Consider the following 15,864-nt stretch of genomic DNA (forward strand, 5'->3'; position numbering starts at 1 on the left):
TAACTTTTGCTTGGGGGTGTACGGACCACTCCTACTTGCTCTATTTGCTTTTTGGTTTCCCTGTGCTGGGCTTCGTAGGCAAGGAATACTCTGTGCCACACAGCCCGCAGGCCACAGCCTTGCACCTGCCGGCCCCAATGTTCATATTTGGCCAACAGGCGGGGTGATTCCAGGTCTTTAAAGACATTCATGCATAGCATGACAGGCACTGCTGGGTTGACTGGGCCACAGGTCATTACTATCCCTACCACCACCTCCATCACTTGGTCTTCAATTTGGATCCTTACCCAGGTGATGCCAAGATGGGTACATTATTGGCTGCTCTGAGGGATAGCCAGCAGGGTCTAATTGTTCTCATGCTCCAAATCTCTGCTCATAGAAATCATTTTCCGTGCATGTCCCTCTCGGATTTACAGTGACTGCACTTCCAAGTGCACTTGCAGTGCACTTGTAGTGCAAAGTCGATTTGCCTTTCGTAAATAACCCCCACAGTCCAAGTGTGATAAAAGAACTTGTATTGAAATAATGCAAAGACAGTTCACAATTAACCTTGTGGGAAGATGGCCCAGCAGAGAACACTCACAGGTCCAGTAGCATGTAGAGAGCAGGATTCAGCTGAACTGGCTGTCTGGTGCCCAAGCAGGACAGTGTCCAAAGAAGTTGTGAGCCCTATACTTTCCCTCCTCTTCAGGAACCTTTTCCTGCCACTAGTTCTGTCCATACCAGGTGGAGTACCTGTCCCTACTCTACTCACTCACAAAATGCACGCCACACCTAGGAGCCAGGGCCTTAAAAAGGTCTGGCCCAAGATGGCTGCTAGAGTCACATGGGGCAGCAGCATCCATTGGGATAGCATCCCCAGGACCAAGGACAGCAGTCCTTAGAACACAAGCTTATTATTACAAAAGACAAAAGGCAGGGTGGGTGGTGGTTAAGGCAATCTAAGCTGGATATTTGGGTGCTGGGTGTTTGGTACCCAGAACAAATCTAAATTTTGCATCTAGTTGTGGCATTGGTAGAATTGTGTTGGTACAGTTGATTGCTTTGGTGGAGATGAGCCAAACCAGTACCTGAGATTGCGGAGTAGTGATGGACGAACTTCCGACGGGACGTTTCGCGAACGCGAAACGCGAACGGACACAAACGTTCGCGAAAACGACCGTTCGCCGCGGGCTCCATTGACTTCAATGGGAGGCGAATTTCGCAAACCTTTAGGTCGAATTTGCGGCCACGGGGTAATTATTAGGGGGTAGCACGTAGTCCCACCACCTGGACAATAGCATAATACATGTATGAGGTGAATTTGGGATCGATAACTACAAGCATTTTTTTTTTATTTGGGAAATTGTTCTGACAATTCAGGACTATGGAGCTAATGAAGGCAATGGAGGAGAGGGAAGGTCAGGGACCAGGGTAGGCAAACAAGAGGGTGCAGGAGATACAGAGCACTGACAGCAGCACCGTAATACAGAGCACTGACATCAGCACCGTGACATACAGCGCTGACAGCAGCTCCGTGACATACAGCGCTGACAGCAGCTCCGTGACATACAGCGCTGACAGCAGCTCCGTGACATACAGCGCTGACAGCAGCTCCGTGACATACAGCGCTGACAGCAGCTCCGTGACATACAGCGCTGACAGCAGCACCGTGACATACAGCGCTGACAGCAGCTCCGTGACATACAGCGCTGACAGCAGCTCCGTGACATACAGCGCTGACAGCAGCTCCGTGACATACAGCACTGACAGCAGCTCCGTGACATACAGCGCTGACAGCAGCTCCGTGACATACAGCGCTGACAGCAGCACCGTGACATACAGCGCTGACAGCAGCTCCGTGACATACAGCGCTGACAGCAGCTCCGTGACATACAGCGCTGACAGCAGCTCCGTGACATACAGCGCTGACAGCAGCTCCGTGACATACAGCGCTGACAGCAGCTCCGTGACATACAGCGCTGACAGCAGCACCGTGACATACAGCGCTGACAGCAGCTCCGTGACATACAGCGCTGACAGCAGCTCCGTGACATACAGCGCTGACAGCAGCTCCGTGACATACAGCACTGACAGCAGCTCCGTGACATACAGCGCTGACAGCAGCTCCGTGACATACAGCGCTGACAGCAGCACCGTGACATACAGCGCTGACAGCAGCTCCGTGACATACAGCGCTGACAGCAGCTCCGTGACATACAGCGCTGACAGCAGCTCCGTGACATACAGCGCTGACAGCAGCTCCGTGACATACAGCGCTGACAGCAGCTCCGTGACATACAGCGCTGACAGCAGCTCCGTGACATACAGCGCTGACAGCAGCTCCGTGACATACAGCGCTGACAGCAGCACCGTGACATACAGCGCTGACAGCAGCTCCGTGACATACAGCGCTGACAGCAGCTCCGTGACATACAGCGCTGACAGCAGCTCCGTGACATACAGCGCTGACAGCAGCTCCGTGACATACAGCGCTGACAGCAGCTCCGTGACATACAGCGCTGACAGCAGCTCCGTGACATACAGCGCTGACAGCAGCTCCGTGACATACAGCGCTGACATCAGCACCGTGACATACAGCGCTGACAGCAGCTCCGTGACATACAGCGCTGACAGCAGCTCCGTGACATACAGCGCTGACAGCAGCTCCGTGACATACAGCGCTGACAGCAGCTCCGTGACATACAGCGCTGACAGCAGCTCCGTGACATACAGCGCTGACAGCAGCACCGTGACATACAGCGCTGACAGCAGCTCCGTGACATACAGCGCTGACAGCAGCTCCGTGACATACAGCGCTGACAGCAGCTCCGTGACATACAGCACTGACAGCAGCTCCGTGACATACAGCGCTGACAGCAGCTCCGTGACATACAGCGCTGACAGCAGCACCGTGACATACAGCGCTGACAGCAGCTCCGTGACATACAGCGCTGACAGCAGCTCCGTGACATACAGCGCTGACAGCAGCTCCGTGACATACAGCGCTGACAGCAGCTCCGTGACATACAGCGCTGACAGCAGCTCCGTGACATACAGCGCTGACAGCAGCTCCGTGACATACAGCGCTGACAGCAGCTCCGTGACATACAGCGCTGACAGCAGCTCCGTGACATACAGCGCTGACAGCAGCTCCGTGACATACAGCGCTGACAGCAGCTCCGTGACATACAGCGCTGACAGCAGCTCCGTGACATACAGCGCTGACAGCAGCTCCGTGACATACAGCGCTGACATCAGCACCGTGACATACAGCGCTGACAGCAGCTCCGTGACATACAGCGCTGACAGCAGCTCCGTGACATACAGCGCTGACAGCAGCTCCGTGACATACAGCGCTGACAGCAGCTCCGTGACATACAGCGCTGACAGCAGCTCCGTGACATACAGCGCTGACAGCAGCACCGTGACATACAGCGCTGACAGCAGCTCCGTGACATACAGCGCTGACAGCAGCTCCGTGACATACAGCGCTGACAGCAGCTCCGTGACATACAGCACTGACAGCAGCTCCGTGACATACAGCGCTGACAGCAGCTCCGTGACATACAGCGCTGACAGCAGCACCGTGACATACAGCGCTGACAGCAGCTCCGTGACATACAGCGCTGACAGCACCTCCGTGACATACAGCGCTGACAGCAGCTCCGTGACATACAGCGCTGACAGCAGCTCCGTGACATACAGCGCTGACAGCAGCTCCGTGACATACAGCGCTGACAGCAGCTCCGTGACATACAGCGCTGACAGCAGCTCCGTGACATACAGCGCTGACAGCAGCTCCGTGACATACAGCGCTGACAGCAGCTCCGTGACATACAGCGCTGACAGCAGCTCCGTGACATACAGCGCTGACAGCAGCTCCGTGACATACAGCGCTGACAGCAGCTCCGTGACATACAGCGCTGACAGCAGCTCCGTGACATACAGCGCTGACAGCAGCTCCGTGACATACAGCGCTGACAGCAGCTCCGTGACATACAGCGCTGACAGCAGCACCGTAAGCAGCCCCAGGAGGAAGTCAGCACAGCACAGGGATGGTGTGATCCCCTCATAATAAGAACCCCCAGGAGGAAGTCAGCACAGCACAGGGATGGTGGGAGCCCCTCATAATAAGAACACCCAGGAGGAAGTCAGCACAGCACAGGGATGGTGGGAACCCCTCATAATAAGCAGCCCCAGTAGAAATATGACACCGCTCAACCTCTTCAAAGAGGAGGGTAGGGGCATATAGTACGGTGTGCTTTTTTGGGTCAGGGAAGTGAGCCAAATGAATTAAGAAGGTCTGTGTGCTTGATTCCAAAAATTGTTTATAGACATATACATGGTCTACTGATCACATGTGTTGAATTCCTCCGAGATCCATGCCTCATTCATTTTTAGAAATGTGAGGTAGTTAACACTGTGGTGAGCTAGGCGAGTACGCTTATCGGTCACAATCCCCCCTGCTGCGCTGAACGTCCTTTCGGACAGGACACTGGATGAGGGGCAAGCCAACAGTTCGATTGCAAATTGGGCAAGCTCTGGCCAGAGGTCAAGCCTGCCCACCCAGTAGTCTAGGGGTTCATCACTCCTCAGAGCGTCCACATCGGCCGTTAACCCAATGTAGTCGGACACCTGACGGTCTAGGCGTTCCCTGATGCTGGATCCGGATGACACCTGTCGATGGGTCGGCTGAAAGAATGACCTCATATCCGAAGTCACCAACACATCTTCAAACCGGCCTCTTCTTGCAGGCGCTGTTGGATTGGTACCCGCAAATCCTTCTCTGGGAGTGGGAATTGCTCCTCTGCCAGCGCACGCAAAAGCAGAATGCAGCATTTCTCGAAGCAAGGCCTGGAAGTGCTGCATTCTGACAGCCCTCTGCGACGGCGGTAACATTTCCGCCATTTTGTGTTTGTACCGGGGGTCTAAGTACGTTGCCACCCAGTACTGGTCCTTGACCCTCATGCTTTTTATACGGGGGTCCCTATTAAAACACTGGAGCATGAAGGCCCCCATTTGCACTAAAGTGGAAGCGGTGTGGTGGCCTGGCTCCTGCTCATCATCCAGGATAATGTCGTCCTCTTCATTCTCCTCTCCCCATCCTCGCACAACAGGGATCCCAGAAAGGTTTAAAGCATGCTCTTCTTGCTCCTGCTCATCCGCCCCGGCACCATCCTCCTCTGACTCCTCATCAGACTCCTGTTGTTGACTTGTCTCAGATAGAGTAGCCCCCCCTGGGAATTCATCCAGCATTGCGACTTCCTCATCTTCCCGCTCCTGCTCCTCCACAGCCTGATCAATGACACGACGCAATGCACGCTCCAGAAAGAAGGCATAAGGTACCATGTCACTGATGGCGCCATGGCTGCGACTGACCAGTTTGGTGATCTCCTCAAATGGCCGCAGAAGTCTGCATGTGTCGCGCATGAGCAGCCACTGGCGCGGTGAAAAAAAACCCAGCTCCCCAGAACCGTTTCTTTCGCAGAGTTCATACAGGTAGACGTTAACTGCACGTTTCTGCTGGAGCAGCCTATCAAGCATATAGAAGGTTGAGTTCCATCGCGTCGGGCAATCGCAAATAAGACGTCTGACCGGCAGATGGTGTCGCCGCTGAATGTCAGCAAGGCGAGCCATGGCCGTGTAAGATCTTCTGAAATGGGCCGAGATTTTCCTTGCCTGCCGCAAGATGTCCTGGACCCCAGGGTATTTGACAAGGAATCGCTGCACGACCAAGTTTAAGACGTGTGCCATGCACGGCACGTGCGTGATTTTGCCCTGTTTCAATGCGCTAAGCAGATTGGCACCGTTGTCACACACCACTTTACCAACTGTCAAATTGAGCGGTGTTAGCCACTCATCTGCCTGTGAACGCAAAGCTGAAAGGAGTGCCGGGCCAGTGTGGCTCTTTGCTTCCAGGCACAACAGACGCAGCACGGCATGGCAACGTCTCACCTGGCATGTGGAATAGGTTCTGGGGAGCTTGGGCGGTGCAGTGGAAGAGACGCTAGCAGCGGAAAAGGAGGAGGCAGCTGAGGAGGAGAGGGAGGAGGATGGAGTAGGAGGAGGAGAAGAAGAGTCAGGCCTGCATGCAATCCGTGGCGGTAAAACCAAATCTACACGGGTGCCACGGGTTACATGCTTGACGGCCGTCAGAAGGTTCACCCAGTGGGCAGTAAAACTGATATACCTTCCCTGCCCGTGTTTGCTAGACCACGTGTCTGTGGTCAGATGTATCTTGGCACCGACACTGTGTGCCAGAGATACATTCACTTGCCGCTGAACATGGCCATATAGCTCTGGGATGCCCTTCTCTGAGAAATACTTCCTTCCTGGGACCTTCCATTGTGGTGTTCCAATGGCCACAAATTTGCGAAAGGCCTCCGAGTCCACCAGTTTATATGGCAGTAGTTGGCGGGCTATGAGTTCTGACAAGCCAGCCGCCAACCGTTGGGCAAGAGGGTTATCCGGCGTCATCATTTTTTTACGCTCAAACATTAGGCCCACGGAAGCCTGCCTTTTTGCAGAAAAATGTGAGCTTGGCGTGATGGAAGGTGGAGTGGAGGACAATTGTGAGGAGAGAGGAGAAGGAGAAGTAGAAGACGAGGCTGGACGGTGAGAGCCTGCAGTGTGGCTTTGTGTGTTCCGTTGCTCCCACTGGGCTCGGTGATGGCTGCTCATGTGCCTTCTTAAGGCGGTCGTCCCTAGGTGAGTATTGGGCTTACCGCGACTAACGCGTTGACTGCAAAGATTGCAGATGGCAACGCTATTGTCAGCAGCGGACACGTTAAAAAAAGCCCACACTGCGGAGCCATGTGCCGGTGTCCTGGGAGCGCCAGATGTGACCGTACATGGTCGATGACTCGCTCCTGATACATTTGCAGTCTGCTTTGTCCCTGCTGTGCAATGTAAGTCATTGCTGCTTCTCCTCCCTATCTGCTGGTCCATATCTCCCTCTGAACTCCCCTCCTCTTCCTCTCTTGTGGGCACCCACGTGACATCACTAGACACGTCATCATCAACGTCACCTTCCCCACCGCTATAAGTAGAGTAGGCAGCAACACCGGGGACCAACCTCCTCCTTGGGCTGATCTGGGTACTGGCGTCAGACTGCTGAGTAGCGCTTGTTGCTACCTCCTCTTCCTGATCCAATACCAAGAGTGGCTGCGCATCAGAAATGTCCTCTTGATATGGATCGGAAAATAATTCCAGTGACTCAAGCGGAAGGTATGTGGTGGTGGTGGTGGTGGTCGTGTTGTTGGTGGTAGTGTCTTTGGGGGTGCACATAGCAGAGAGTGAAGAAGAGGGTGCAGATCGAGAGGATGAGGAGGGTGCAGAAGAGTAAGGCTGAGCGAGCCACTCAACCAAGTCTGGTGCATCCTTTAAAGTAATTGAACGCACCTTCTGCAACTTCCCACTTTGGCTCAAGCCTGTTGCTCCTGCCCTACCCCTACCACCCCTGCGGAAGGGCCTGCCTCTTCCTCTGCATGTCATTTTTTAAATGACCCTGTGACAAAACTCTTAGTCCCTATACCGCTGAAGGACTGCTGCAGTATAGGTGAGCGGTCAGCAGTGGTGCACGTCAACCCTATCTATTGTGGACCTATAGCGGTCCTTACAGAACAGCAGACTGTACCGCACTCAAGCCTATGTACCGTAGCACCCTATACCAAGTTACCAGTCCTTATAAGAACTTTTGTGGACCAAGCAGGTTGTGTATTAGTGTTTAGCAGACTGTACGTCAGTCCCTATACCGCTGAAGGACTGCTGCAGTATAGGGCAGCGGTCAGCAGTGGTGCACGTCAACCCTATCTATTGTGGACCGATAGCGGTCCTTACAGAACAGCAGACTGTACCGCACTCAAGCCTATGTACCGTAGCACCCTATACCAAGTTACCAGTCCTTATAAGAACTTTTGTGGACCAAGCAGGTTGTGTATTAGTGTTTAGCAGACTGTACGTCAGTCCCTATACCGCTGAAGGACTGCTGCAGTATAGGGCAGCGGTCAGCAGTGGTGCACGTCAACCCTATCTATTGTGGACCGATAGCGGTCCTTACAGAACAGCAGACTGTACCGCACTCAAGCCTATGTACCGTAGCACCCTATACCAAGTTACCAGTCCTTATAAGAACTTTTGTGGAACAAGCAGGTTGTGTGTTAGTGATTAGCAGACTGTACGTCAGTCCCTATACCAATGAAGGACTGCTGCAGTATAGGGCAGCGGTCAGCAGTAGTGCACGGCAACCCTATGTATTGTGGACCGATAGCGGTCCTTACAGAACAGCAGACTGTACCGCACTCAAGCCTATGTACCGTAGCACCCTATACCAAGTTACCAGTCCTTATAAGAACTTTTGTGGACCAAGCAGGTTGTGTATTAGTGTTTAGCAGACTGTACGTCAGTCCCTATACCGCTGAAGGACTGCTGCAGTATAGGGCAGCGGTCAGCAGTGGTGCACGTCAACCCTATGTATTGTGGACCGATAGCGGTCCTTACAGAACAGCAGACTGTAACGCACTCAGGCCTATGTACCGTAGCACCCTATACCAAGTTACCAGTCCTTATAAGAACTTTTGTGGACCAAGCAGGTTGTGTGTTAGTGATTAGCAGACTGTACGTCAGTCCCTATACCAATGAAGGACTGCTGCAGTATAGGGCAGCGGTCAGCAGTAGTGCACGGCAACCCTATGTATTGTGGACCGATAGCGGTCCTTACAGAACAGCAGACTGTAACGCACTCAGGCCTATGTACCGTAGCACCCTATACCAAGTTACCAGTCCTTATAAAAACTTTTGTGGACCAAGCAGGTTGTGTGTTAGTGTTTAGCAGACTGTGCGTCAGTCCCTATACCGCTGAAGGACTGCTGCAGTATAGGGCAGCGGTCAGCAGTGGTGCACGTCAACCCTATCTATTGTGGACCGATAGCGGTCCTTACAGAACAGCAGACTGTACCGCACTCAAGCCTATGTACCGTAGCACCCTATACCAAGTTACCAGTCCTTATAAGAACTTTTGTGGACCAAGCAGGTTGTGTATTAGTGTTTAGCAGACTGTACGTCAGTCCCTATACCGCTGAAGGACTGCTGCAGTATAGGGCAGCGGTCAGCAGTGGTGCACGTCAACCCTATGTATTGTGGACCGATAGCGGTCCTTACAGAACAGCAGACTGTAACGCACTCAGGCCTATGTACCGTAGCACCCTATACCAAGTTACCAGTCCTTATAAGAACTTTTGTGGACCAAGCAGGTTGTGTGTTAGTGATTAGCAGACTGTACGTCAGTCCCTATACCAATGAAGGACTGCTGCAGTATAGGGCAGCGGTCAGCAGTAGTGCACGGCAACCCTATGTATTGTGGACCGATAGCGGTCCTTACAGAACAGCAGACTGTACTGCACTCAGGCCTATGTACCGTAGCACCCTATACCAAGTTACCAGTCCTTATAAAAACTTTTGTGGACCAAGCAGGTTGTGTGTTAGTGTTTAGCAGACTGTGCGTCAGTCCCTATACCGCTGAAGGACTGCTGCAGTATAGGGCAGCGGTCAGCAGTAGTGCACGGCAACCCTATGTATTGTGGACCGATAGCGGTCCTTACAGAACAGCAGACTGTAACGCACTCAGGCCTATGTACCGTAGCACCCTATACCAAGTTACCAGTCCTTATAAGAACTTTTGTGGACCAAGCAGGTTGTGTGTTAGTGATTAGCAGACTGTACGTCAGTCCCTATACCAATGAAGGACTGCTGCAGTATAGGGCAGCGGTCAGCAGTAGTGCACGGCAACCCTATGTATTGTGGACCGATAGCGGTCCTTACAGAACAGCAGACTGTACCGCACCCAAGCCTATGTACCGTAGCACCCTAGACAGACCAAGTTACCAGTCCTGATAAAGAGCTTTGTGGAACAAGTGAGTTGTGAATGATTAGCAGACTGCAGCAGAAGGGCAGCAGTCAAGTATAATATTCTTTCTATATTTGGAAGAAAGAATATTATACGTGTACAAGCCTATTACCGTACCACTGATACCAGTCCTGAAAAGAACCTTTGTGGAACTAATAGTAACAGCAAGTCTTTAAAATTATCCTCACTGCCTGACACACTGCTTCCTGCCTGTCCCTATACAAATTGGCAAAAAAGAGTAGGCTGGAACGATTAGCTGGAACAGCTCTTTTGTGGACCTGATAGTAACAGCTAATGATGATGATGATGATGATGATGAAGAAAGACTAATCTGGCTGAGCTGTCCCTAAAATAGCAGCATACAGCGCTCTGTCCCTTTATCTAAACTGACAAAAGAAACTCAGGCTGCTGACCTAACACCTATACCAGTCCTGAAAAGAACTTTTGTGTACCAAATAGCTAGCGTTTTCTCTGTCCCTACTCCACACAGGATCCTTTCCCTACAGTGACAGAAGAAAGAATGTAAAATGGCCACCGGATCGGGTGTATTTATAGGTTAGGGGGAATGTCCAAGTGTCCATGAGCTGTCATGTCTCAATTGGTTGTCCTGTAACACATGATAAACGTGTCACGAAAGGTTAAAGTTCTTGTATACATTAAACACGTAAGTCCGCCGGGGCGAACGACGGAAAAAGGCGTTCGAACCCGCGGACGGCGAAAGTCGGAAATTCGCCGCGAAACGACCGCCGGGCGAACCGTTCGGCCATCACTATTGCGGAGTGTACAGCTTGGTCTTGCCTGAAGCAGCATGTAAAATATTTGACAATTGCCAGTGCTGATATTATAACTGATCATGGAGCTGTTATGAATAGGGCCCTGATATTCACAGAAGAAACATCAAACCCCCACTGTCTGATGCGAGCAATGAGGTTCTATCAACCAGCTTTATGAAAATCCAGCCCTCTAGTTATAAACTAAATTTCTTTAGATAACTAGATGCATCATCCTTGTGTTTTTTTCCCCTGAAATCTCAATGTACTTACCCACCTGAATGTTATGGAACCGTCAGCCATAGACCATACAGTTAATTAATGTCTGCTGCAAGAAAAAGGAGAAATCTAAGGGACAAATTGGATAAATATAATACAGGGAAGGGAAGTGAGGGCCAGCAGCATGAGCATTTTTACAGAATTGTTATTTTTGCACTTTTGGTTGGTATAAGACTTGAGATTTATTCTTACTAGTGGACAATTGTGCATGATGATATGATACTTCTTATGCACATTGGATTGATGCTTCTGTGTTGAGTTTTCTGGTGATGTTGTACTTTTTGTTATTTTTCATAGGTTAGGGCTTTTGCAACATGTACACTTCACTACCATGGTTTTGGCGATGCAACACAAGGGCAATTAAACCACTTTTTAACCAGTAGGACTGAAAAAGGCAAAAATCTCAGTTAGCCTTTTATTGCTGTCTGTGTCTCAGCTAGAATTCCCATCACTTCATGTTACAGTAGTCACAGTTTTAAATGTTTTCTACTCTAGTCACAACTAAGGCCGCGTACACACGCGGGGACTGTTCGCCCAACTTTGTCCGCCAAACAGTTTCAGCGGACAGTCCGCTCAAAATTAGCATGGACGGACTTGCCCACACACGACGAACGAACAGTCCGCTGAAACCGTGCGCGATGACGTGAACGGCACGTACGACGGGACGAAAAATACGACGTCCTATACACTGCAATGCAAACTTCGGCGTGTAAATCCTTTCTGAGCATGCGCGGAACTTAGTTTGACGAACAAGCCTACACACGAGGGGACTGTTCGCTGAAACAGAGTTTCAGCGGACAGTTTTTCGGAATTTCCGAAAAACTTTGTTCAGCAGACTGTCCGCTGAAACTGTCCGCTGAAAGCCCACACACGAGCGGACTGTCCGCCAAAACACTGTTCAGCGGACAAAGTTGAGCGAACAGTCCCCGCGTGTGTACGCGGCCTAAGGCTCCGTTCACATCTCTGCGTTCCGAATCACAGGTAGAATCACGGCCTTTCTGCCCGTCATTCGAAATAGTGGAGTATCGTGGGACACGCGTGTGTTCCCTGTCACTTCCAATAGCTCCCCAAATGTGGCGCAATTGTGCCGTGATTCTGTTTGCGTAATTTTACCGTGATTGTCACCAGACATGCTATGATGTGAACAGAGCATAAAAAGTAAAGTTTTGATACAAATACACTTTAGGCTCCGTTCACATCTTGGCATATGAGGCAACAATCGCCAGACAAATCACGGCAACATCGAGCCATGTTTGGGGAGCTAATGAAAGTGACAGGAAATGCAGGGGCGTCCCGCGATTTGCCACTATTTCGAATTGCGGGCAGATTTTCTGTGATTCCGCTTGTGATTTGGAACGTGGAGATGTGAACAAAGCCTAAAAGCAGTAGCAGACTGGTTTATGTCATAATGTGTGTCTCACTACTTTACATTGTAGCAAAGTGTCATTTCTTCAGTGATGTCACATGAAAAGTTATAATAAAATATTTACAAAAGTGTGAGGGGTGTATTCACTTTTGTGAGATACTGTATGTGTGTGTATGTGTAAATATATATATATATATATATATATATATATTAGACTGACTGTGTATGTGTATAGATATATATATATATATATATATATATATATATATATATATATATATATATATATATATATCAAATACACTGAAACTAACCTAGCTCAATCTATCTCCATCGTCCACAGTCACACACTATACATGGTCACTATGTAAGCAACCTTGCATAGTGTGGGGCATGGACCCCTGAGCCATGTTGGCCAAAGGCACCTTGCCAATTATGGCTCTCTCTGCAGAGCTCACTGTGATTGGCCAAAGCATGCAGGTCAGATGCATGCTGTGGTCAATCATCAGACACTAATGCACTGCAATCTCGCAGTACATTATGGGGAGTTCCTCGGCGCTCGAATTTCCCGTGATCGCCCCATATTGTTCGCTGTTCAGCGAATGGGTGAACATCAAGCTCATCCCTATTGGCAACCAAAGCCTCGCTTATGCTTGAAAAACACATCCCTAGTGTAATAGACAGCACTAAAGTCTCTTCTTCACTGTCTTTAAAACTGACCTCATCTGGTGCTGTCTTTTTTTCTTCGTCTTTCTTTATCGTGAAACTTAGGCCTTGAGAGATTAGGTGAATTGTAGAACCATAGATGGCCTACAATAATCCTTATTCTACAAGATCAGTGGTTTGAGGTTTTGGGTTTGGCCACAATAGCTTCTTTTGCTATTCCTATTTTTCTGAATTTGCAAGGTCATCTGGTACTATACACATATTTGTCCTATTCAGATGGAATGTGGTGAATGCTAGGGCCATGGAACTCTAATGAAAGTAGAAAAAATAAAACTCATTCTTGAATAGACTCACTCAAATGTTTGCATTCCCCATTCATACAGTCGTAGACTCTGGATGGCCCCATTCTTCAGCATCACATCACTTCTCTATCATCCCCAGCTTTTCACTTTGTTATCTGTAGTGTTCCTGCCTGCGTTATTTTTATACTCCTTCAACCCCCTTCTTTCTGGAGAATATTTTTCCACACGCCTTACAAGAAATGTGTGAGATTTTAATGCTTCTGATTATATAACTGACCTATTCCATTGCCTCCCCTTGAGAGGATAATTCTTTTATCTTCCTGTTTCCTTGATTAATAGAGCACCCTGTACAGTGCAGGATTTATGTAAACACCTAGCAGTGCAGTAAGGAAGTCTTGAATCTTGATCAGATTAAATTAGAAATGTGCCATTCTCTTCACGGGAGCCTGGGGATCCCACAATTGTTGTGTTTGGTTATAGCTTTTCAAGATGTAGCAAAAACAACATTTGTACTTGGAGTCTTTATGAAAGCTTGAGTAAGAAACGTGATGAAGGACAACATAGAAGTGACCTCTGGTGTGCCAAAAGTCACGTGGTCAGTATGCCTAAAGGGGGCATACTCAAATATGAAATGAAAAGGAAAAGATAAGAATAAAGGGGACCAGGTGGGGGGGATATGAGAAGGAAGGCCGACAGGAGAAAGGAGGAGAAGGGTGGGTTTAAGTACAGCCCAACTCCTCCTACTAATTCAGGCAAACCCGTGGCCAACCTTCCCATTTGTACTTGGAATCTTTATGAAAGATCGAGTAATAAACGCAATGAAGGAAAACATAGCATTGACCTGCGGTGTGCCAAAAGTCACAGGTCAGTATGCCTAAAGGGGGGGGAAAAATTAAGACAGTAGGATAAATTTGAAGTAACCATAACATCAGTCAGCTAAATGCCTCTGTTAGAGCCCCCACCAGGCCCGATTAGAGACTACAATGGGGTCTAATCATGGAACCTGGAGGGGGATCTCTCTAACAGAACACCTCTTGGTGTTCATTAGAGACTCTGTTAGAGCCCCCACCTGCTCCCATTAGAGACTACAATGGGGTCTAATGGATCCTGGAGATGGGTCTCTCTAACAGAGGTCCTCTCTGTGTCCATTTGAGAGTCTTAGACAGAGCCTCCAGCAGGCCCCATTAGGGGCTACAACAGAGTCTAATGGGACCTAGAGAGGGGTCTATCTAACAGAGGCCCTCTCTGTGACCATTAGAGAGTCTCTGATAGAAAGAGTCCCCTCCAGGCCCCATGGGAGGCTACATTAGAGTGTTACTGAATTTTTTTTTTGCATTCCCCATTCATACAGTCGTAGACTCTGGATGGCCCTATTCTTTAGCATCACATAACTTCTCTCTCATCCCCAGCTTTTAATTTTGTTATCTGTAGTGTTCCTGTCTGCATTATTATTATACTCCTTCGACCCCCCCCTCTTTCTGAAGAATATTTTTTCCCATGCCTTACAAGAAATGTGTCAGATTTTAATGCTTCTGATTATATAACTGACCTATTCCATTGCCTCCCCTTGAGAGGATAATTCTTTTATCTTCCTGTTTCCTTGATTAATAGAGCACACTGTACAGTGCAGGATTTATGTAAACACCCAGCAGTGCAGTAAGGAAGTCTTAATCAGATTAAATTAGAAATGTGCCATTCGCTTCACGAAAGCCTGGGGATCCCACAATTGTTGCGTTTGGTCATAGCTTTTCAAGATGAAGCAAAAACAAAATTTTTACTTGGAGTCTTTATGAAAGATCGAGTAAAAAACATGATGAAGGAAAACATAGAAGTGACCTAGGGTGTGACAAAAGTCAGGTGGTCAGTACACCTAAACGGGGCAAAAATTAGGACAGTAAGTTAAATCAGCAAACAGATTTATTTGAAGTAACCATAACATCAGTCAGCTAAATGCCTGAAAGTTAGAAAGTTAGAAAGAGCCTCCACCAGGCCATTAGAGACTAGACATGTGAACACTGAAATATTTTCTTTCAGAATTTCGTTTTTGTCCTCTAACGGACTTTTTCCGTCTGAATTTCCAACGGAAAAAATTTGAGAGCAGGATCCAAAATTTTCCAACAAAAAAATCCGATCTGACTTTTTCCGATCGTTTGTAGAGAATTCCGACGGACAAAGTGCCACGCATGCTCAGATCAAATTACAAGACCAAAGCTATTGGCTACTAGCTTCTATGTAGTCCCATCGTATGCAACGAACATCACCACGTTCCGAACGATCGGATTTTCCGACAACTTTGTCCAATCGTATGTATGCAACACCAGTTTCAGAAAAAATATGATGGATTTTGTGGTCGGAATGTCCGACCGTGTGTACAAGGCATTAGAGACTACAATGGGATCTAATAGATCCTGGAGAGGGGTCTCTCTAACAGAGGTAGTCTCTGTGTCCATTTGAGAGTCTGTTAGAAGAGCCCCCAGCAGGCCCTATTAGGGACTACAACAGAGTCTAGTGGGACCTGGAGAGGGGTCAATCTAACAGAGGCCCTCTCTGTGACCACTGGAGAGTCTCTAATAGAAAGAGTCCCTTCCAGGCCCC

The sequence above is a fragment of the Lithobates pipiens genome, unplaced genomic scaffold, assembly GCF_037356315.1.
Source record: "Lithobates pipiens isolate NorthernLeopardFrog02 unplaced genomic scaffold, aLitPip1_a1.2 Scaffold_30, whole genome shotgun sequence".
Classification (NCBI taxonomy): domain Eukaryota; kingdom Metazoa; phylum Chordata; class Amphibia; order Anura; family Ranidae; genus Lithobates; species Lithobates pipiens.